This window comes from Cupressus sempervirens, chromosome 4 (assembly GCF_028749045.1).
Source record: "Cupressus sempervirens isolate cs-2001-9-10 chromosome 4, ASM2874904v1, whole genome shotgun sequence".
Taxonomy (NCBI): Eukaryota; Viridiplantae; Streptophyta; class Pinopsida; order Cupressales; family Cupressaceae; genus Cupressus; species Cupressus sempervirens.
This window is the reverse complement of record NC_143121.1, coordinates 516,657,932-516,683,851: the sequence shown is the minus strand read 5'-3', so window position 1 is coordinate 516,683,851 and position 25,920 is coordinate 516,657,932.

The window sequence follows — 25,920 nt, the reverse complement described above, 5'->3', positions numbered from 1 at the left end:
TGTCTCTTTGTATTCCTTTTCCTTTCAAATAGCACTACACAATCAAAGTTATGCTTGCACAATTTCTCTAGAGATTTCTTGCATATGACACAAGGTAATTTTTACAATGAGAGGGAACTCCTTTATATAGGAAAAGGAATTGAGAAAAATAAAGAGGAAAAAGTGGGAGCAACTCAACCAACTTGGACCCAGTTTAACTAATGAGAGAGATTACTGGATTACATGACATAAGGACATACAAATCATATTACATGTAATTACACAATTTCATGCAATACATCCTCTCCAATATATAAACATGAAAGATGAAGAAAGAAGAAGTTAGAAGAGATTTGAAACAATCATAAGGATTGTTCTTAAGTGCCTTAAACTTGAATTTGACATTATGCACTATAATAAGATTTGAGATTTTCATTGTCTTTGATATAGCCTCTATTATGATTGCATCGACATATGTTGATTTTACAAATTTTCAATTTTCTACAAGAGAATCTTGTAGGTTCTTTTCTAATAATTTATAAAAAGAAAACTTATTGTTGTGTGAGAACCAAAATCTTTAGAATCCAAATCAGCATTAACTCTAACTATATATTCTGAAGTCGTCTCCTCTATTATGACCAAGTTGTCATGATCAGAAAGAACTTGGCATCCCATTTGTTCCAAGTTACACATGACCTTAGTTTCAATTGACTAATAGTATTGTAATGTTGACTACAACTTTGTTGCAAGTTTCCTCAGTATTTCCTCCTTGTAACCCATGAGTTCATGGCATCTATAGAACATTTCACAAGATGGGATAGTATTACATGCAACTAGAACATTCAAATCAGAATTGGTGATTTCATCCTAATCACAGAGAATTTACTTTAAGGTGTTAGCTTCTTGATTCAGAGATGCAATCAGGTCATGCAACATCTCTCTAACACCTCTGATAGTACACTCAATGACTTTGACCACATCTGTAATATCCTAAACTCCTTCAAAGACAACTTCTCCAAACCAAGTCTTTGTTGCTTCCATTATCTATTTCTCTTAAGGTGTCTGAGATGTAGTGACTATATGTTGTGAAGACTGATGTTGAATAACCTAATTAAGGTGAGAAACCTCCCACTTGGGCTTATTATTCTTCTCCCATAACTCATGATTTCTCTATGATACATTAGCAAGTGCATCATGAGCATCTTATAGACAACCCAACTCTTATTGCTTACCAAGTTCAATTTTGGTCAACTTGAAATCTGAATGGTTAAGTTCTTCAACTCGTGCGTCCACTAATAGTTCAAAAACCTCCACAAACTTAGTTTTTTCAAAATTTAATATAATTCTTGAAACATTCTTGTCTTTTAAAGATTCAAATTTAGTTTTCTTGATAGCAATATTATCTAAGGGTAACACAACCTTCCTTCTCTTCATAATGATCTTGCCCAACCATGCAAGAAAACTAAAATCTTTTCCTATTGAATTAGGCATAATGGAAACCATTGACATTGATCCTAATTATGTCTCTATTACAATTAAGAATTCTTTAGTTTGCACAGTTGTACCAAGAGATGCCTAATGCAGGAGCATCCTAGGTTGCCTTGTTATCCTATTCGTCTTTGTTCATTCTGCATGTTGGAGTCGAGTACCAATGGTTTCCAATCTTTTGTTGCTATTGTGATATTCAGTGGATGTTGAGTTACTATAGCTCTAGTGGATGTCAATTTACTATAGCTCTAATGGATGTTGAGTTACTATAGCTCTAATGGATGTTGAGTTATTGTAGCTCTAGTGCATGTTGAGTTACTGTAGCTCTACTATATGTCAAGTTACTATAGCTCTAGTGGATGTTGAGTTACTATAGCTCTAGTGAATGCTGAGTTATTGTAGCTCTCGTGGATCTCGAGTTACTATAGCTCTAATGGATGTTGAGTTATTGTAGCTCTAATGGATGTCAAGTTACTATAGCTCTAGTGGATGCTGAGTTATTGTAGCAATCTAGTGTTGACTATGTGTTCCTTCATGTGCCAAGTGAATCTGCTGGTGCAAAGTATAACTATTGGTACCGAGTGTTCCTATTGGTGTCATGTGCCAGTATTTGTCTTGGTCCTTCTTTGACCAAGTTGTCTATGTATGGTTCCAATTTGGGCCAACCTTGCACATATTTAATTTTGATATTGGTAGTTAATATTTAATGTGAGTTGACTTGTGGCTATGCATGATTTAATGTAAGGTTTAATTTAGTGATAGGCTAACTATGGAAACACAAGTATTTAACAAGGTCTAGGATTTTGTTTTAGAGGCACAACTTAGAGGATGTAAAAAGTTAGAAGATATGTATCTGGAAATCCAAATTTGAAGTTGGATAGTGGATTTGAATGTATTTTGTATTTGGTTGTAACCCAGAAGGCCTTACAGTTGGGCATGTATGCTGATTATTTGATGAATTAATAAGTGTTTTCTCTTCTTCCTCCATTGGTTTTTGTTCTTTGTGTTGTGTTTCCATTGTGTTGACTCTTGCAAGGTGGTTTGAATAGCTGGGTGTGCCTTTGGCCCTACTTCTCCATTCCTCCCTATGTCAGTGCTTGATGAGAAAATTCTATCATGAATGCTTCAAAACCAGTCATCAAAGTATCAACTTGGGAAATTTGACCTTCCGTGAGTGTTGGGAAATCTTCAAACACATTTCCCAAATTATTGAATTGCTCAACTTTGAGAATAGGAGGAGTTTTTGAAGAGATAGGAAGTGTCAATGTGTTTACTTCTAAGGCAAGGATGATAGGCATGACAACAATAGATAATGAATCCACATCATGATATATGAACCCACCAAAGGTGTTTTCTAAATGTATGGACCTTTCTGGTTTATCAGTTGTAGAGGGGAAATTATCATAACCTTTCCTTCTTCCTCTTCATCCTTCCCCTCAAGCTCTTCTCTAGATTCCTCCTCATTGGGTTCTTGATCTTACATAGATGCTTGTGACAGTGTAACACCCCGCCAAGGGATCCAAAGAATTAACCTAAAATTTCACTAAGTTTGGTAGCATTTTTTTTTTAAACATGAAAATAAAACCATTCATAACATAGTAGCGAAAGAAATAACATCATTCAACTGAAAGTAAACATAAACATACATAACAGGTTACATTCTTTAAGGATCCCTTAACGTTGAATCACATCTAAATCAACTAATATTAATTTCCATCTAATACTATATCCACATAAAATAATAATGAAAAGTCCAACGTTCTTAAATTACATTTATGATTGCTCGATCATCCACTGTACATGCCACAAGGTATGAAAGGCTTAAAAGAATATACATATGTGAAATAAAATACATCATCTTATTCTAAATCCATGATGCAAGTGCAATAAGTAAATGAAACCACATGTCATACATGATACATCATCATAGAAGATATAAACATCCATCATAAAAGATATCCATATATCAAAAATATAACTAAGTGCACGGTTCCTCCCAACCGTAAATAGCATCATTAGACCATTGTGGGCCCTAGCCATCCCTCCATGCGTAACATTCCAAATCACCGAAGGGATCATCGGTATTATCTTAGTAGGAATGCCACTCCTAAAACATAATACATCATATGCAGAAAAGAAATCTAACATGAAAAATAAGCATAAGATAAAATCATCTAACATATGCAAATCATCAATGTAAGGATACGTGTCCACCATCATAATCCATGAACAGTATAAAGATAGATGCCAACAAAGAATGCATCAGCCACGGTGTCTCGGATGAATCTCAAATGGTAAGAGTGAAAAAGCACTACCACCCGACCGCATGTAACCTAAATGGTCCACTCCCACCACGCTGAGGAGATAATCTCAAGTCCCAATAGGTTATCAAATCACATAGCACAAATACTCTCTAAGTCCAGGAATCCTAAAAGTATACTAACTCAAAGGTTCCAATCACAAATCGACATCTAATCCCAAAGGCACACAAAGACATGTAGGAAACCTACTATGCAAGCGGGAAAGTGTCATCACATGAATCACACTAGAGTTACCCTGGTAGTCTCCCAATAGACCCCGACCCCCTAGTGATCCCTATGCGGCCACTAGTATCCTCTCATACAGATGAGGCATACTACGAAATGAAAGGTCACAACCAAGCATTCTCTCTACTCCCATCCTAGTTTGTACTAGCACTCAAGGCATGGGCGAGAACAAACAATTATCTTATTAGGTTCATTAAGTTAGTATTAGGTGTAATGTTTTCACTTATTAAAACAACTTACAATGAGTTACCCTAGCAGCCTCTTAGGGCCCCGACCTCCATTGCAAACCACTTCCTGACACTACAAGTAGATAACCTACCCTAAGCTCATGGAATCATAAATCACAAAATCACCACAATCCTATACAAGCGACTGGAAAATACCAAAAGATAATCCACAAATAGAGTATCAAATTTCCATGAGAAACTGAAAAGCATCCATAGAGAATCATGACCAAAATAGTTCTCTATTGGCAACTGAAGGTATAACTGATAATCACAATAGTCATTGGTTCTCAACAAGCAACCAAAAAGTATCTCAAAATAATACTGATTGAAGACTCCAAAATGGTTGAGTCAAAACATGTCACATCATGACATCATCAAGATCGGATAAATAATACAATTCCATCAAAGTGACTGGAAAGTAATCCAAAAACAACTGATCGATAACTCATAAAAAGGTTACATATATCACAGCTTAAACAAGAAGACTGAAAACAATATCAATCAGCATATTATCACATAACCATGGTTGAGTTTAAAAGATCGAGATCAAAAGACATCATCATGACATCACAATCATAACCCCCGAGCCTCTAATAGATGTCCTATAACTGGTCAACAAACTAGTCAACCCAGAAATCCAAAACAGATAGTATAGAGAAAACACAAAATGCAAGTACATGATTTGGTTTTGCTAAAATTACATAGTTGAATTAAGTGTTGAGGTTTCAATTTTCATTTTTAAATCTAGGAATCGAGTGGAGATATTTGTGCATTTTACCTAACCCACGTATTTGTTTGATAGATAAAAGTTTTCCTCTCTAGCTCTTTTTAAAAAAACAATTTTCTAAAACGTTTTAAGAATATTTTATATAATCACTATATTGATAAATGATTTCTCTTTCAAAAAGATCAATTTTCTCTAAATTACTCTAGAAAGAATTATCTATTTAAATCGTTTATCATTTGCAACTAATCATTTAAAAACATCCTTGCATTCTATTAAACATCCCCATATCTCTTAAATATATTCTAATTTATTTTAATGCTTAATTACAACTAAATCTTTATTTGATATCTTATTAACAAATTATATAACAATTAATAATTATAAATTATTAATATATAATAATTAATAAATATAATATTTAATAATTATTTATAATATGTGATATTTAAAATTCAATAATATTTAATAATGTTATTATGAAAATCGAATTATTAAAAAAATGGATCACATATATCAAATAAAACATAACATACATATTTAAACCCCCCCAACATATGAATCATATTGCGCAATATATAATAAAAAATTAATTTTATTCACTGTCGACTTTACTTTTAAAAAGGCTGCGCGGCCCTGCCTGCCGTCGCAGGGCTTGCGACTACAGGTATGGTGTCGCGGCCCAACAGTAATAAGCATGGGGTATGGGGGGGTATATCCCGCCCCTCCCATTATAAATTTTCTATATATTTTTTTTAATATCATTTTTAAACAACGATTTCAAAGCATTTCAATTTTTTTTATAAAAACGTTTCCTAATAAATGTTTTGAATAATTTCATTCCACTGTCCTTTTTTTTTTTTAAATAATATGCAGTGCATTTTTTTTCAATAAACATATATATATATATATATATATATATATATATATATATATATATATATATATATATATATATATATATATATATATATATATATATATATATATATATACATACATACATACATACATACATACATACATACATACATACATACATACATACATACATACATACATATACATATATATATATATACATATGCATATATGTATGTGTATATATATGTATATATACATATGTATATGTATGTATATGTATGTATATGCATATATATATGTATATGTATGTGTATATACATACATATACATATGTATGTATATGTATATGTATATGTATGTATATGTGTATGTATATATATATGTATATGTATACATATACATATATATATGTATATATATATGTATATATAATATATAGATATATACATATATATAAAGATACATATATATCTATATATATCTATATACATATGTATATATACATATATATAGATATATATGTATCTCTCTATATATATATGTATATATACATATACATATACATATACACATATATATATACATATGTGTGTGTGTGTGTGTGTGTGTGTGTGCGTGCGTGCGTGTGCATATTTATAAGCTTATATGCATATTTTAAACAAGAAAAATATTTACAATAACGCTTTCAAATATAATATAATTTTATTTTTTTTTAACAAATAGGGCTTTTCGATTTTATAAATTAAGAACTCTCCCTATAATGATTGATCTCTAGATTTACCTATTAATCTTTCTAATAAGTTTGCCTATAAACTTTTAAACCCTAGTCCATAGAATTCTCAAATCTACGCATGTGGGAGTTTCTCATACAAAAATTTAGATATCCATGACAAAATTGCATATAATTAGAACATTCATGCATAGAATCCTCAGAAAGCAATCAGAAGACACGAAGAAGACAGGAAGTGCATGAAGCGAAATATCATATGCAAAATTCACAAGTGTCTGCCTAGACACTGATGCTAAATCACTTCTCCTCAGAATCTGCTAAGCAAACTCCGTCCTTCTCCAACATTCACGGGTCCTCCAAACACACTCTCTCTGAGCTTCTAAGAGTGCCTAAATATAAAAAACTCTCAGGAAGCACCTAGAATGTTTCTAGAAACAACTAGAAGATGTTGACAACTAAGCACGAGTCTTTTCCAACCTTCTAGATGAGTCACAAGGTTGTAGACACCATGTGCTTAATTTGTGCAGTAACTCCTGTGTTGTTGAGATATGTGCAATCAAGAGAGGCACTTACTCCTAGGTAGACTTATAACTTTTATTTTAATTCTTTTATCATTTCTATTATTATTATTTATTTATTATTTATTATTATTTTATTATTATTATTAATTTTAATTTATTTTATTTAATTATTTTACTCAATTAATTTCCATTTAATTAATTAAAATCAAAATATCTAAAGATCATGATATTATATTAATTTTCCCCAGAATAATTAAATCATTAATTAAATCTTTTAATTTTAGACTTAATTAATAGAAAATTCACCATAGACCTCCAAGATAAAATATGAAAACCCATCATAGGACAATCCACACAAAATCAGTCTAAAGGATTAAAATCATGAATTATGTCATTTGACACATTCGGAGGGTAAAATATCTCAGATACTTGTCCTACCTTTCGAGGACAAATGGTTTAATGGTTTAGGATTCGGACTTGAGAACTTATCTCCCCTCTCTTACCATTGAGATAGTGCGATAGGGTACGCTCATCCTGGCAATTCAGGGAAGTCAATACCCATACCTGCAACCTACATAAAAACCATGCATATACATACAATATATATATATATATGCTAAACTAAACAGACAATGGAAAGAAGTGGTGCATCGTGTAGATCTCGACTAGCAGGTGACTACAACTCCCTTCCTTAACCACATCAGAAACACCATACATAAAGAGAACAAACATGCACACCATACACATGCAATTATGGGGTAAGTATCCATAAGAAAACACATGTGATAATAAACCATCTAACTAATCATAATCAGTAATTGAAAATAATGTAATAATCATCATGCATACATGAAATATCGAGTCTAAATAATCTCATCACATATCAACTGAATCCATAGCACAATATCTAATAGTCTCAAAACAATGCTACTAACCATCACCACAAAACTAGTCTAACAAATTTTGCCCATGATAGCAACAATGTATCTAGAAAAATGTGAACGAGGGCAGGCACTACAGATGATCCTAGAGGTGATTTAGATCCCTTTTTGGCTTTCAACTTAAACTTGAGAGATTTACCTAAAATGGAGGAAGATGCACCATCTTTTCTTGAAATTTCTAATTGAGATTTCCTCCCACAGTCTACCCTAAGATTAGGATTCACTCGCTTTAGGCCTTTGATATTTAACCATTTTTTGGTATTTACCAAGATATATTGAAATCTATCAAAGATAAATACACCTTCTTTCTGTTTCCAAATGTATGGGAAAAGGGGAGTACTTGTAAAAACCAACAGATCAAGAATATTGCCATCATCTTAAATATGAAGATTGGATGGGATTTTGATCATGTTAAGATCAATGATCTGTTGCAATGTGAGTCTATAGTAGTCCATCCTCATGATGTCTAGCTTTGTGCATAGGTCAATCCATATGTCCTCTGTGGGATGAACATGGGTGAATGCTCTTTTGATCATCAAGGACATTCCTCGATAATAAAAATCATATCTAGCTTTGAACTTCTTCAATGTTATAAGATGAAGTTATGCCTCCATATTTTTTCCTTGTAGACTAAATTGATCATATGCTAACCAATTACCAAGGGCTCAGGTATAGTGATACCAAATGAGGGATAATTTAAAAAACCCCCTCCCTAAAAAATATATAAATTCATGGTGAATCCAACATTACTTTCGAGGGAAATTTTTAATTTTTGTCAGCAATTTTTTTTATGTCATGAAAGTTTTAATGTTAGATGTGAATTTTCTTAAACCATTACAAAATTTCATAAAATCAAGGTGATTTTGTCCATTTTTGTACAAAGGGTATATATTCTATATGGCAATTTTTCCCATTCATCGAAAAAATATATATATTGCATTAGGTGATTTTTCTTGTTTGTTGGAAAATTATATATTTGATTACGCATTTTTTCTTGTTTATTGGAAAATATATATATTTGATTAGGCAATTTTTCCTTTCTATTGAAAAACATGTATAATGCATTGGCGAATTTGGCCATATGACATGTATGTGGAATGTCCCATTGCATTTATGGCATGGTGGAATCTATTTGAAAAAAACATTCTTTAAATTGTAGACATCCTGCTTAGTGGTTTCCATTATCTCAAAAGTAGTTCATAGCCAAAAATGGGACTACCTGTGGAAGAGGGATCATTGAATGAAAATCCAAGCCCCATTCTCAACCCATATTTGACTATGGAGGAGGATGAGAAACAAAGTGATCTTACTATTGGACTTATTGCAGCTTCACAAGTTCTCTCTACTAATCTTGGGGATGTACACTCGAAAGTGTCCCACTCTAAACCCTTCTATCCAAACGATTCCATGAGTTCGGAATGCTTGGATGCCGGCTTAGAGCTCCCTATCCACGGAGTGCAAGAGAGTATATTTCAAGAATAAAAAGGCTCTCAAATGAGCCATAGAGATACTCTTCTTGCTAGTAAACCATGCAATGGGAGGTTCCAAAGACAAGATGCAAGAATGCAATGCAAACAAAAATTAAGCTAGAATGAGATGCAAAGTGGAGCTATGCTAAAACATGTATGAGAGTATTACAATACCATTATTAAGCTATGTGAGATTAAGCTACATGTAAAAATGAAAGCTAAGCTAAGCTAGAATGCCATGATGCCATGGATGAGAGAATGTAGACAAGAAATAGAAGTTCTCCACAAAGCTCCAAAGAAACCTGTTAGAAAACCTGCAGCATAACAATATTCAAAATGAGGATTGATTGAGGGGGAAAGCTCTCTCCCTTTTAAAGATGTATGGATGGTAGAGATCAAGATGAAGATGGTGGATGATCAATGGTGGAATTCAAAAAGAGGAGTGATCCATGTACACACACAAGTCAACCAATAGAATATAAGTTGACTTGTCATATAAGACAAAAATCACAAAGCCTTTTCTTTTAATTGCAAAATAGAAAAAGGACTTTATGTGTGCACTTTAAGTGGGTTAGAAGAATGGGGTGCTTTATTTAATTAAAAGGGGACATGCTCTTTTAATCAAATAATGAACTTAGGATAGCATAGTCAAACTATAGGTTATAATCAAATAAATTGATTATTAGCAATTTGGCTTAGGTAAGTGAATAAATTAATTTAGCCAAAATGTTGAAAAGGGGGCTAATAGTCTAGATGACCATTTTTAGGTGATTACAGGGGACACCATCAAAGAGCTTGAAAAGGAGCAAGAAAAGGCAGACCTCTAAGCAATGTTTGTTGAAATGGGTCTCGACCCTACTAATTTTGAAGATCAAATTGTAAATGTGATGGAACAACAAAACTGGAACTTCAACACTTTTGGGATGTTATGAAGGATAAAAGAAGTGTTACATGAAGAATTGTCAATTTAGTTAGGGTTTTTTTTTTAAAACATATTATCGAAAATGTATGAATTTGAAATGTAATGGTTGGAAGCTTTGTTGCTTCCCTTTTTTGGGGAAACCACAATAGTTATTGGTATACTATATATATATATATATATATATATATATATATATATATATATATATATATATATATATATATATATGAAGATGAAATGTAAAGTAGATGCAAAGAAAATAATACAAAGTAAAGCCCTTTTTGTTGACATTTGATATTTCAATGGTCATGGTGCTTTTTTGTTGGCTCTAGTTATTCTATAGTAATCATAAATTTACTTTCTAAATTTGTATAAATCATAATTTCACTTTCTAGTTTGTACTTACTAGTTAGTAGTAGTACATAGTACATACTACACATGTCGCATGCGGCCAAGAATTTGTAATGCCTCGCCCAAAGATCCTTAGAACAAGGATTCAATTCAAGCCAAGATTTTTTTTTTTACAAGTATGATGCACATGAAAACATCATACAGGGATCACAAAGATCACAACAGAAGATTCAACACACAATCCTGACAACCAATGAATCTCCAAACACCACTACTAACCAAAATGACTGACAACAAAAGATGTATAACTGAATTCGAATTAAAACATTCCAAATTCAAAATGTGACACCAAGGGATTGAAGAACATCTAAGAGGGTACCCAAAAAAATTTCCAAAAACTTTGGATCTTACCAAAAAGTGCCTACTATCTGCTCGCACAGGTTTCTACAATTACTAGGTGATACTTTAAATCAGCACTAGGCAATACTTTATAGTATCACATGACATTTCTCAAGAAGGAGGGTGACACTTTTAGGGATTGGGTGAAACTTCTCTTAAGGACGTACGATACTTTACAAGTATCGTATGATACTTCTTCAATGGGGGTGCGATACTGGAAAGTATCGCACAACAAAACTCCAAGAGGCATGTGAAACAATCAAGGAATGCACGACAAAACTCCAATGGGTGTACAACACTTTATTGTATCATACCATGCTAACACATGGTCACCTAGGAAAGCAAGAAAACTACTCTAAGGGTCAAAATGAGGAATGAAATAGAAAAACAAACCTCCATACTGGGGAGTACTGGATCCACATAGATCGAGGAGCAAATACTCGAGTGCAAAAACAACAAGATGACAAGAAGACAGAAAAAGAAATATCTATCCATCTAAACCATGGTAGTAAAAGAACATACTGAAAGCAACATTGCAGTGTGCAGAAATAATATCACAATGTGCAAAACAACCAAACTAAGTACGTGGTTCCTTCCAACCGTCAATAGCATCATAAGACCATCATGGATCCTAGCCATCCCCCATGTGTAACATCCCAAGTCACTGATCATATCATTCGTACTATCATAATAGGGACATCACTACTAAAACATGTTACAACATAAGCATAAAGAAATCTAACATGCTAGAACTCAAGCATAAGATAATCCTTCAAAGTAGATAACACCACCTATCACATGCTAAACATCAATAAGTAATAGATATACCAACAAAGCAATTCACATAATCTAATCATATGCTAAACATCATAATATAGGAATGCATCAAATAAACTAACATCATCTAAACATGATATCCAAGCATTCCAATGAAAGCATAAATCACAAAAAAACATACTCTAGAACTCGAAGTACCAAGTGAAAACATCCAGCAATGGTCGCACTAGGACAAAAGACCATCTCTATACACTAGCCCCTAGTAGTGGTATAGGTAGCTATGCCTCCCAACCATGTGGCACCTATAGGTCCACACCTGTCATGCTGATGGAGATATTGATCCAACCACAAACACACAAAAACAACATCCATGGCTAGCACTCATGCCAGATAGTATGATGACTGTAACCACGAATCTAAGACAATGCAAGTAGTATAGGTCCTAGTTAGACACTCAATAGGCTACTAAGTAGGCGTTGACATCATGGAGAGTCACTTGGCATCGATAAGCCCAAGCTCAGATTGTGTGAATACAACATCCCTCATTAGAAAGGCTCTCACACATACATTTTATTATCTTAAGTTTTATTACCACTCACACATTTTATTTAGTTATCACTTATTTAAAACTTCCTAACCTCTGCCATACCTATGGCGTCATGATTTCCAAGCTATGGGATAGAAGCCCCCTCCATATGCTACCTTACCCTACCCATGCTCATCCTACAACAAGTGCCCATGGGTATGCATACTCTCATCCCAACCCCAATGATCATAACTTTTTGAAGTACCACAGAAGATCGGACCTCGCAAGTCACCCAACAAATGTATGTGCACATACTTGTGTGTGGCTGATGTAACACCCCAACCTTGCTTCCAAACCCCAAGCTCTCTCTTAGGGCTACCTTAGGTCATTCACTAGACCCACTAGGGCTTCTTCACACACTATAATTACTAGGACCTTGCTCAAGAGATCCTAATCCTTCAGTTGGGGGTACACCAACAAAGTAACATCAAATTTCTTACTAGCCGGCTCCAGTCCGCTATTAACCCTCAAGTCCATCTATAGCTCCAAGGGTACCAGTTCTTCATCTAGGTTTTTTTTTAGACTCCTTCTAACATCCATGACCCTAAACATTGCTGATTTCATAGGCGCATTCAATCTACTAGGGAAGATACACCAAATTGCTCCAAAAAGGCTACTAGGAATTAGCCCTCCTAAATAGCTGGAAATAAGATTTCTTGAAAAACTTATTAACAACCCTACAAAAAAATTATATTTTTGGATACCCTTTTTAGAGTACTTCAAGATTCTGTAATTTTCTAGCCTCCAAACTTTTCGTACAATGAAAGTACAATTTTAGGCCAAAAATGAGGATTTCAAGTGCTTTATCGCTGTTGTGATGGAAAACCACCTTAGACACCTTTCCAAGACCTCTCCTTTGGACTGGAGCAAGGTTAGACCTTCTCATTACTCGTTGTGTAGCCAGATTAAGGTATTTGTACACTCAATCCTCTCCATAACTCATTTTCCAACTGTGATTCCTAGCCAAGTTGCATTTGGCTTACCTAGGGCATCACCTTAAAAATGCTTGCTGATGCTTTCAAGGGCCCTCCTTCTTGATACATAATGTACATGGATCCTAGTTCCAAATCCCAAAATACCAGAGGTTTCCAATTGTGGGAAGTGGCCCTAAGATCCCATTTTCTAAGTGCAGCCCTGTTCAGATCAGCAACTTGCCAAGAACAAAAAGATTTTTCTACACTAATGCAAACGAATTAAAATGATCAAACCAACACTACAAAAAGATTAAAAACAATATTTCAAAACTTTTCCAACACAAAAATCAGGCCATTCAATCCTCCTCTATTAAAAATGCCTTCAAATGCATAAAACTGGCAACAAAATACTTGCTCAATTCGTACAAAAATGCAAAACCAACTTGTCCAACCCCCTAAAAATGGCTGTCCTCACGTTTTTAAAGGCTCCTCCATCAGTTCCATAACTTTTTTAAACAGTTAGGACGTTCTAAACACACAAATGCCAAAAAGTTGCTTTTTGCAAGAAAATGTTGTCATGACAACATGACAACATTTCAGCAACTTTTGTTCTACATGGAGTTAGACCTCCAAATTTGGCAAAAAAAAAAAGTAGACATATAATATGCATAAAATTACTTCAAATAAACAATTCAAATCCATTGGAACCTTTCTAGACCATTTTAGCCTTTTCCGGACCTAAGTCACCTAGTTGACAATAGTCGGCAACTTCTAGCAACTTGGTCACTTTGGGTCTTGCCAAGTCTCCTAAACACACCTAAGGACCACATAGGACCTATTATTAGAATAGTGATGTGTCTAGCATCACTACAAGCCAAAAATAAAGAAATACCTAGGTTTCACACTTAGCCTACCTAGGTGCTCCTGCACCATACTCCCCCCTCCAACAAAGAACTCAAGGTGGATCAGTTTGCAACAAATCTAGAGGTATGCCAACCTTCTTGAACTCTGTCTCAGCAACCCATGTAGCCTCTGAAATTGGTTTCTCCTTCCATTTGATGAGGTGTTCCATGTAAACCTTGTGCCTTGTAGTCTTCTTTACCCTTGAATCTAACACCTTTTCTACCTCCAACTTGTTGTTTGTAGGTGTTGAAGCAAGTTCAAGATCTTCATGAACATCGAGACTGAGTTGAGATGGGTCACCTTTGTATGCCACCAAGTCTTGCACATTAAAAATAGGGGATATGCCCAAATCGGAAGGTAAATCTACCTTATAGGCATTTGCTCCATATTTAGCCAATATTTTGCAAGACCCTACCCTCTTCATCTGTAACTTAGTAGGAATGCCTTTTTGAAGCCTTGCTTTGTTCAAATGGACCATCACATAGTCCCCAATAGCAAACTGAACATCCTTCTTCTTTTCATCCACCTTGGCTTTGAGTTTTAGAGTGTTGTCTTGAATAGTCTTCTTGACTTGCTCCTGAATCTCCTTCATGGTTTGTACAAAGTCTTCAGCTTGACCACTAATCTGATCCATGTTTCCAAGACACCTTAGTTCACACACACCTCTTGGGTGCATGCCATAAACAATTTCAAAAGGACTCTTTCCGGTAGTCCTATTCTTGCTATCATTGTAGGCATATTCTGCTTGTGAGATGATAACATCCCAAGTCTGACCATACTCCTTAGTTAGGCACCTAAGAAGGTTACCTAAAGTTCTATTAACCACCTCAGTTTGACCATCAGTTTGAGGATGGTAAGCTGAACCAAAAGACATGTTAGTGCCAAGCTTCTTCCATAAAGTCTTCCAAAAGTGACTCATGAATTTCACATCTCGATCCGACACAATGCTTAATGGAAGTCCATGAATCCTTACAACCTCTTTGAAAAACAAATGAGCTATATGACTTGCATCATTAGCTATCTTACATGGAATGAAATGTCCCATTCTACTGAATCTATCAACAACAACATAAATTCTATCATACCCTTGCTTAGTTTTAGGCAAACCAACAATGAAATCCATACTTACACAATCCCATGGTCTGCTAGGAATTGGTAAGGGCTGGTAAAGACCTGCATTGTTCATTCCTCCTTTTGCCTTCATACACACCATACATTGCTCCACATACTTGGTTACATCTTTGACCAATTTAGGCCAATAATAGAACCTTTGCACTAGTTCTATTGTCTTGCTGATACCAAAATGCCCACTCAAGCTGCCATTATGCTTCTCTTGTATTAGGTTCTCTCTCATGGAACCTCTTGGTACACACAACTGGGTACCCTTAAATAGCAACCCATTTTGCAAAGTGTATTCTGAAAATCTGCTATGAAAGTGGTTTCCAAAATCCATGCATACCTTATAGGCTTCAGCAAAGTCCTCATCATTCTTGTAAAGATTCTGAAAACTCTCCACTCCAATGCTATGGAGCTGAATCTCTTGGACTGTTAAAACCCTTCTACTTAATGCATCAGCAACCTTGTTCATTTGTCCTTTCTTATGCTTGATTGTAAAGGTGAAGGCCTGCAAATATTCCATCCACTTCAAGTGCCTGTTGCTCAACTTCTCCTGTGTGTTGATGTAGCTAAGAGCTTGATTATCTGTAAACACAACAAATTCTTTTGGCAACAAATAGTGTCTCCACTTCCTAAGACACTGGACTAAGGCATACAATTCTAGATCATAGGATGAGTATTTCTTCTTGGCCTCATTTAGCTTTTCACTATAGAAGGCTACTGGTCTACCTTCTTGACTCAACACCCCACCCATTGCTAGGCCACTTGCATCACATTCTAAGGTGAACAACTTTTCAAAGCTAGGCAATTTTAGGATGGGTTGAGTAGCTACTTGTTTTTTTAACATATCAAATGACTTTTCAGCCTCTAAAGTCCACCTAAACTTGGACTTGACTCCCCCCTTTATGGTATCAAGAAATGGTGCACAAATACCACTAAAGTTCCTAATTAACTTCCTATAAAATTGAGACAAACCGTGGAAACTTCTTACCTCACTAGATGTGGTAGGTGTAGGCCAACTTAGGATAGCAGCAACTTTCTCCTTGTCCATCTTCAAAGTTCCTTTAGACACCACAAAGCCTAGATACACCAACTCTTGCTTGAAGAAGTCACACTTCTCAAGGTTGATAGATAGCTTCTCCTCATGAAGCCTCTTCAAAACCGCTTCTACATGCTTGACATGTTCCTCTTTGGTCTTGCTGTAGATGAGGATATCATCCAAATACACCACCACAAATCTGCCTGTGAAGTCTTTGAGCACTTCATTCATGAGCCTCATGAAGGTTCTAGGGGCATTGGAAAGACCAAATGGAATCACAAGCCATTCATAAAGACCATCAGTAGTCTTAAATGTTGTCTTCCATTCATCTCCCTCCTTTATTCTAATTTGGTGATACCCACTTTTCAAGTCCAGCTTAGTGAAATACATAGCACCTCCTAGACAATCCATAAGGTCTTCAATTCTTGGAATAGGAAACCTATACCTGATTGTAATGCGGTTAATGGCCCTTGAGTCAGTACACAACCTCCATTTTCCTCCCTTCTTGGATGCCAAAACCACCGGGACTGCACAAGGGCTTATGCTCTTTTGGATCAAACCTTGGTCCATCAACTCTTGGACTTGTCTTGCCACTTCAAGGTTCTGATCTGGGGTTAACTTGTAGGCTGCCTTATTAGGTAGTGAGGCACCTAGAACAAAGTCAATTTGATGGCTGATAACTCTTCTTGGTGGTAGGGTAGCTGGTGTACCATCACTAACAATCTCCTTATACTTTACAAGCAACTCTTGTACCTCTGCTGGTAAAGGTTCTTGGACTGGCTTTTCTTCACTTGCAGCCTTTAGTATGACTGCAAATCCTTGGCTCTCCTCATGCTTGAGGTCTCTAATAAACTCTTTCTCTCCACATAGTAGCACATTAGGCACCTTGGACTGTGGTTCATCCCCTTCTAACAATGACTGAATTTTGAAGGTCTTGCTTCCTTTCTTAAATGTTATGGTATTTTCCTTGCCATCATAGACCACTTCCCTATCAAATTGCCAAGGTCTCCCTAGCAAAAGATGACAAGCATCCATTGGCAAAATATCACATAATAAGCGGTCTTTATATCCTGCAATTGAGAAGTCCACCCATGCTTGTTCATTCACTAGGATGCTTTGCCCTTTGTTAAGCCATGTGACCTTGTAAGGGTTTTCATGAGGTATCTTCTTCAATTTGAGCTTTGTAACAGCCTCCTCTAATATTACATTATCAGTTGATCCAGAATCAACCACCACCTTGCATACTTTTCCTAGGATCTTGCACTTGATCCTAAACAATGCCCTTCTATGTCTAGGCTCATTAGAAGCTGGTTGCTTGATCAGCACCCTCCTAAACATAAGATTCTCACCTTTTTCAGACTCAATATGGTCTATGTCAACATCCTTGCAACTTCTATTATCTTCTTGTGCATATGCTAGCCTTTTATCTTGGCTTGAGGAAGAGGGTTTGTCCGGGCACCTATAGGCAAGATGGCCTAGTTGACCACAATTGTAACACTTCATTGTTGCAAAGTAAGAGCTGCTCCTACCTCCTCTACCCCTACTTGATCCTCCTTGATTGCCTCTCCCTCTATTATAACCACCTCTTGAAGAGTGGTCAATAGTTTGCTCCATGGGTTTGCTTTCACTTTGGCTCTTTTGATCACTACCTTTGCCTTGGTAGCCTCCTCTTTGATTTTTCTGATTTCTGCCTTTGCCTCTATCTTTGAAGTTAGAATCTCCTTTCCTCTTGTTCTTTTCTTCTACCTTCAAAGCTAGCTGATGACATCTTTGGATAGTGGTAGGGGCCCATAAGCTAAGCTCCTCTTGAATGTTCCACTTCAAGCCACCAAGATACCTTGCCACCTTGAGTGACTCCTCTTCTTGCTTCTTGGATCTCAAACACAACCTCTGAAATTCTTCAGTGTAGGAGGTCACATCAAGATCTTTTTGCTTCAGTCCTTGCCTCTTTTTATGGAGTTGGATCTCAAAGTCTTCAGGTAGGAAGTTCTCCTTGATTTTGTTTGCCATAGCACTCCAATTTGCAATTGGATTCTTGCCCATGCTGACTCTTTCATTTTGTACATACTTCCACCATGTTAAAGCTGAGCCTCTAAGCCTTGACTTAGCAACCTTAACCTTCTGTGCCTCTGAGATACCCTCACACTCAAAGTGGTTCTCCATACCCTCTAACCAATCCATAACTACATCAATATCCATCTTACCACTGAAAAGTGGCACTCCTTCCAAAGCTTTACCTCCTAAGGCTTTGATTGCCTTCAAGAAGGGCTCTTCTTGCAAGATAGGATTAGGTTCAGGTACAATATCTTCCTCTGCTACCTTTTTATCATTCCCATCTTCTTCTTCATCTCTTTTCTTGGCTGCCTCTACAACTGCATCTAGTTTTTGCTTCACCTCTTCTAGTGCTTCTTCAAGAAGCTGATTTCTTTGCCTTTGCTCATCAACTTCTTTAGCTAACTCCACATTTGTCACCATCATGGATTCTCGTACTGATTCTTCAGCGGCTTCCAACATTAACTACCTTTCCCAAATCTTTAACTGGCTCTGATACTACTCTGATGTAACACCCCAACCTTGCTTCCAAACCCCAAGCTCTCTCTCAGGGCTACCTTAGGTCATTCACTAGACCCACTAGGGCTTCTTCACACCCTATAATTACTAGGACCTTGCTCAAGAGATCCTAATCCTTCAGTTGGGGGTGCACCAACAAAGTAACATCAAATTTCTTACTAGTCGGCTCCAGTCCGCTATTAACCCTCAAGTCCATCTATAGCTCCAAGGGTACCAGTTCTTCATCTAGGTTTTTTTTTAGACTCCTTCTAACATCCATGACCCTAAACATTGCTGATTTCATAGGCGCATTCAATCTACTAGGGAAGATACACCAAATTGCTCCAAAAAGGCTACTAGGAATTAGCCCTCCTAAATAGCTGGAAACAAGATTTCTTGAAAAACTTCTTAACAACCCTACAAAAAAATTATATTTTTGGATACCCTTTTTAGAGTACTTCAAGATTCTATAATTTTCTAGCCTCCAAACTTTCCGTACAATGAAAGTACAGTTTTAGGCCAAAAATGAGGATTTCAAGTGCTTTATCGTTGTTGTGATGGAAAACCACCTTAGACACCTTTCCAAGACCTCTCCTTTGGACTGGAGCAAGGTTAGACCTTCTCATTACTCGCTGTGCAGCCGGATTAAGGTATTTGTACACTCAATCCTCTCCATAACTCATTTTCCAACTGTGATTCCTAGCCAAGTTGCATTTGGCTTGCCTAGGGCATCACCTTAAAAATGCTTGCTGATGCTTTCAAGGGCCCTCCTTCTTGATACATAATGTACATGGATCCTAGTTCCAAATCCCAAAATACCAGAGGTTTCCAATGGTGGGAAGTGGCCCTAAGATCCCATTTTCTAAGTGCAGCCCTGTTCAGATCAGCAACTTGCCAAGAACAAAAAGATTTTTCTACACTAATGCAAACGAATTAAAATGATCAAACCAACACTACAAAAAGATTAAAAACAATATTTCAGAACTTTTCCAACACAAAAATCAGGCCATTCAATCCTCCTCTATTAAAAATGCCTTCAAATGCATAAAATCGGCAACAAAATACTTGCTCAATTCGTACAAAAATGCAAAACCAACTTGTCCAACCCCCTAAAAATGGTTGTCCTCATATTTTTAAAGGCTCCTCCATCAATTCCATAACTTTTCTAAACAGTTAGGACGTTCTAAACACACAAATGCCAAAAAGTTGCTTTTTGCAAGAAAATGTTGTCATGACAACATGACAACATTTCAGCAACTTTTGTTCTACATGGAGTTAGACCTCCAAATTTGGCACAAAAACAAAGTAGACATATAATATGCATAAAATGACTTCAAATAAACAATTCAAAGCCATTGGAACCTTTCTAGACCATTTTAGCCTTTTTCGGACCTAAGTCACCTAGTTGACAATAGTCGGCAACTTCTAGCAACTTGGTCATTTTGGGTCTTGCCAAGTCTCCTAAACACACCTAAGGACCACATAGGACCTATTATTAGAATAGTGATGTGGCTAGCATCACTACAAGCCAAAAATAAAGAAATACCTAGGTTTCACACTTAGCCTACCTAGGTGCTCCTGCACCAGTGGCACACCACCATCACGAAGATCATAACACAAGGATTGGATGAGAACACAAGGATTGGATGAGAACTCAATGCAAAAATAGAACACTCAATTGAAAGCAACTCGGGAGGATGGATTCTACATGAATCCCAAAGCCAATAAAACCATACATCATGAAAATACTCAATCGACCTCAGTCTGGGAGTATGGATTCTACATGAATCCCAATGATGCAACAAGACCAAACATCATGAACTCACTCAACTGGCCTCAATCTGGGAGTATGGATTCTACATGAATCCTAATGTCCATCCAAAAGAAATAATAACACCAAGTATAAAATCACTCAACCGAACAGAACATCGAGAGTACAGATGTGACACACATCCCAATGCAAACACAAAAGTGCAACAAAGGTCTAACTAACATTCAAATAGATAATCCAAGTCCACAACCCAACTCATGCCCAAGAAAACTCAAGAAAATAGGGCAGCATGCAAAATGAGGTAAAAACCCCCAAATTTTGGAAAACGTCAAAATTAAAACCGATTTGTCCTTTGGATACAAAAACCTCAAAAATCAAAAAATAATCAAATTTGGACACGCTATGTAAAAATGGCTAGCATAATGGTGCAAAATCCTAAACCCTCATCACGAAAAATAGGGAAATGTTCAAACCTACCCAACTATGTAGAACTAGCATACAGAAATGGAGGGGAACACTAGTTCTCAGCCTCCAATTAAATGTCTATAAAAAAAAAAAAGAGCAGAAATGGAGTCAAAACAATAAAACGAGAAGGCCCTACCTTGTAGCCAAAAGGGAAAAATGGAAATATAAGCCATAAAATAAAAAGCTCGCAGAATTGGCCAAAAATTGTGGCAATCCAAGGTCTCCCCAAGCTAGATCCAACGAGCTCAACCTCGCGATGATCCCACACCCGTAGCTCCCACAATGAACAAAATAGTAAATCCTAATGAAGAGGATTTTGGGTTTTACTCTCCAACTTTCTAATTCAAAAGTGAGAAGTGAGGAATTAAATTTCTTTTTGGATATTTATTCACTTTTTGAGTGAATAATCGATTAGGGTAAATAACTAGCCAACCTAGTTAAACCCTTAATCGACCCAAATGAAATTAGGCTATTCCTAGTAATAGGAATTCATCTATGGAAAAGCTGCCAGACATTAAAATAAATCAATTAAAATTCTCGAAAACTCAAAAACACATAAATTTCTTTAACAACTTTCGTGACAAAGTGAAACTCTAAAATGCACAAACACACTCACTGATCTAATCACATAATGCAAATGAGTTTGGATTTAATAATCACCAAAGGGATTAATTAAACATTTAAAATAAGGATATGTCAACCATACAGGGACTACATTGGTAAAATATGAATAGTTGAATCACTAACTCCATGTGCCACTGCCAGGGATATAAATCCTGCACACTAAACAACACGATCAAGTACAATTGCATATAATAACATAGCCGAAGCAATAAATCCATTAAATCACCTAATTTAACCATTTGTTTAATTATATTCAAATAATCTATTTACATCACTCACGTTTGCATAAAGAATAAAAATGCAAGAATGAAGTAAATAACCATAGCATTAAATCCATCACATAACATAATCAGAGATATGTCCAAATATTGAATAACCAAATATCATCATAAAACACACTATCATCTCAAAATGGCATCATCATGCAATATGATCAACTGAATAGCATATTAGTCTAACATCTATGATACTGAAATCCAAATATAACATCTAAGTCTCAAGTCATCTCACATGTAAAGCATAACATAAGTAGATATCTACAGCACATAACCAAATGAATCCAACATGGACAATCAATTTCTAACTATTTAAGCATTTAATAATGATTGTTTAAAAAACATAAAAAGTCACTTAAAGAACAAAAGTGAACATAGTCATAAACATGACTAACCACTACTACAGGAACCTAGTCCAGTGTAGCATGATAATAGTACATAGTGCAATGTTTACACACATCTCAGGGTAATCACAGAACAACCTCATGTTACCACATCGATCCTGGTAACCACTGGCACAAACCTTAGTGAACCAAAAATCACATCATTATCTTAGAAGTCAGCCAAAGCATAATCAAAGCAACTGATACAAAAACATAAATCAAATCACCTCAACGGTGTAGACCACTCATGGTCACAGTCATGATCCATCACAACAAAAGATCAACAAGGTTGCATCCATCAGGGTGACTTATAGAAGTCAAAGAGAGGCACTATAGAATTGAGTATGCAGTAATGGCTTTTTGGGAAATGTTTCTAATAACATTTCATCTCTCCAACATATGTGTGTAACAAGTAACATCCATTTACAGACTATTTCCTATCAAATGATAATATATCAATGGTTGAAGGTTTATTTCAATCCAAATGTCTAGAATGAAGCCTTGACCTTGTTCAAGTCTCCACAATAGTGACACATGTCCTTCCATCTTGTACCACTTGTAGTGGGTAGTACATATATGTCTTGTCATTGTTAGTGGCATTCCCTCTTCCATCGGCTTCGCACACATAATAACTTTTTTGGCACGAACTTGCATTTATGTTGAAGATTTGTGAAGATTTAACAATTTAAAACAAATGAACTAGAAGTTGGATGAACAAATATGTAGGGAATCAGGACCATTCTCAGTCACTTAGCTTATTTATAGGAAATTGAGCTACTTCTTTTGTCATTGCTCATCTCATTTTTGGTAGTCAATAGTCTAGCAATAGGTATATACTTGTAGTGCTCATTCAATTTTGGTTTGGTTTTCTTGGTGGTAGTTTGGTAGAGTGGTAGGCCTTGATCTATAGTCAAGATGGCCACTCCAATTTGCCTGACATGAAAATTGGAAGAGGAATAGAAGGCCTCTTTATGTGAAGTCCCTGATGAAAACCTCTTGTCAATCTACAATTAGGTTGTTCCTACTATAGCTACTATTGTGAACTTCATTATTCATGCTGTGAAAATGGTTCTGGGGCATCAGTTTTTGGAGAATGAGAATAGGTATCATGTTAACATTGACATTACATCCCATTTTCTAGCCTCTCTACTTAACCTCAAAGAAGCAAGGGTTGAAATTTTGCTACCCTTGAGGAAAATTTATAAAGTAGAATACTTGGGTGATGACATTGATATTATTGCTCATGTAGAATTAAACGTGGGGATCCCTTGGGCATGTGAAATCCACAAGCTTTTGGAACCTGGCCAGAATGTGGCCCTACAACCATTTATGTTGGGCTTGACTGCTAGGTAGTTGAAGCACCATAAGAAATGAGCACGAATTGGCTTGGGTTTTCTCTGAAAATGGTATAACTTGGATGAAGTGGCATAGGAAAACCCATGGCTATAACAATTTACAACCTTAGTCTAGTCTTGTGCTTTCTACAGTGAGGCTTATTTTACAATCAAATTTAAAGTATCATTGAAAAACTATTTCATTTTTAAAATTAGAAATATTCTAATATATTTAAGAATTATGTTAGTAATATTATAAAGTTAAAAGGTCATGTCACAATGACTGTTGGGTGAACAAAGATCAATGACTTCAGATGATTTTCAAACCGAATTTGGCAACAGCTGACTTGCTTTTCCAAAAGCCCTAGAAAGAAGACATGTGACAAACATGATCAAGTGTGAAATCACTATGCTCATAGTAGCACTATTTGATCAAGTTAGATCAATGACTAGAGATTCTTTTCAAGCAAATGTGGGGCACGCTCAACCATTTTTCTAAATGCAACCAGAAAAAAGACATGTGTCATCTCTAGTCTCTAATAACTAATAAATATGCTATATAAGAATGCTCAACTATTCATTTTGTAATGAATTTTTAATTAAAACTTTAAGTATGCTATATGAATTAGAATGATTTAACTATATTGTATTAGGTCCTTAATTATATTTTAAGCATTGTCAAAAGCATAAAATGAGATAAATATTTTGTTAATGTAAATGGTTTAGTTTGAAATTCAATGCACATTGCACAAATGCACAAGTGTTGGTAGAATCTTGTTATTATTATAATATAATAATAATTAATATTATAATTATAATTTAATATCATGACGTAACATCTATTGTAGCATCTGCATCATTTACAACATTATACACCATTCGATCAACAAAGATCTAATGGCCTTAGTCGTATTTCAGGCCAATTTCGGCTAGAGTAGTCTTGCTTTCTTAAATGTCATGGAAAGAAGACACATGCCATACATGAATTAGGTCAAAAATAAGACATGTGGATTTGACGTAGACCATGGTGTGGTAATAGGACATGTAAAGATTGATGGTTAACACTGTTGGAGCATCAAAGATTGACATCTCAAGATTCATTTTGGGCCGAATTTGGCTACCTTATAAAAAAATTCAAAATTTTCCCAAAAAATAAGTCTTAAGAAAGAAGTCTTCATAAATTAATGATAACTATTAGAGTTAATCCTGAATTATACTACAGCATTGTATGTTTATGGTTTCACCAATAATTATTATACTAGTTGTCCACTATTCAATGTACGTTAGAATTAATATCAAACACATGCTTGAGTAATTTGCTTTTGTACATACCATAAGGTTTAGTTTTCATTATTCAAACTCAAATTTCTGCAGTGTGTACAAATTACCAATCCAAGGACCAAGATTCAGTAAAAGTAGTAAAGTTGTGAGCATCAGAGACCTAGTCTTCTTAGACAACTCACAAGTTCACAACGTCATAGAAAATAGTTATCAATTAGAGTTTCAACTTTCTAGGTAAGATCATGATTCCTGAACACATTTTTTACTGATAGTTTAGTAACTAGTATTGGTTGTAAAATTCAAGGTTTAATTTCTAATTTATTGTGCATTGTAAGCCTAAATTGTTTACTTTTTAGTAGTTGGGTAACTTGAAAAGTTAAAAATTACAAATACAATTAAGGGTTTAAAAGTTATTCATGTCTATAAATTGTAAATTGTGGTTGTGTATAGTGTTGTGGTTTCACAACGCACACCCCATTTCTTAAGAGAAATGGGGGGCCCCTAGTAGATGTTTTTGTTTTCCCAGACCCCTAGTATGGGGTTTCAGTATTTTTAGGGTTTTATTTAGTGTCTAAATTTAGCCCGGTCCTCTGCCTGAGAAACCTAGTTGCTAGTTTGAGTATTTCAAGGTGCACTAGTGTGCTAAATGCTCTAGTGTAGGTGTACCTCCAAAGGGTGCACTCCATCTTGAGCTTATAAAAGGTCGGGACCCCGCCCTCTTCCTTATTCATTTTCTCCTCC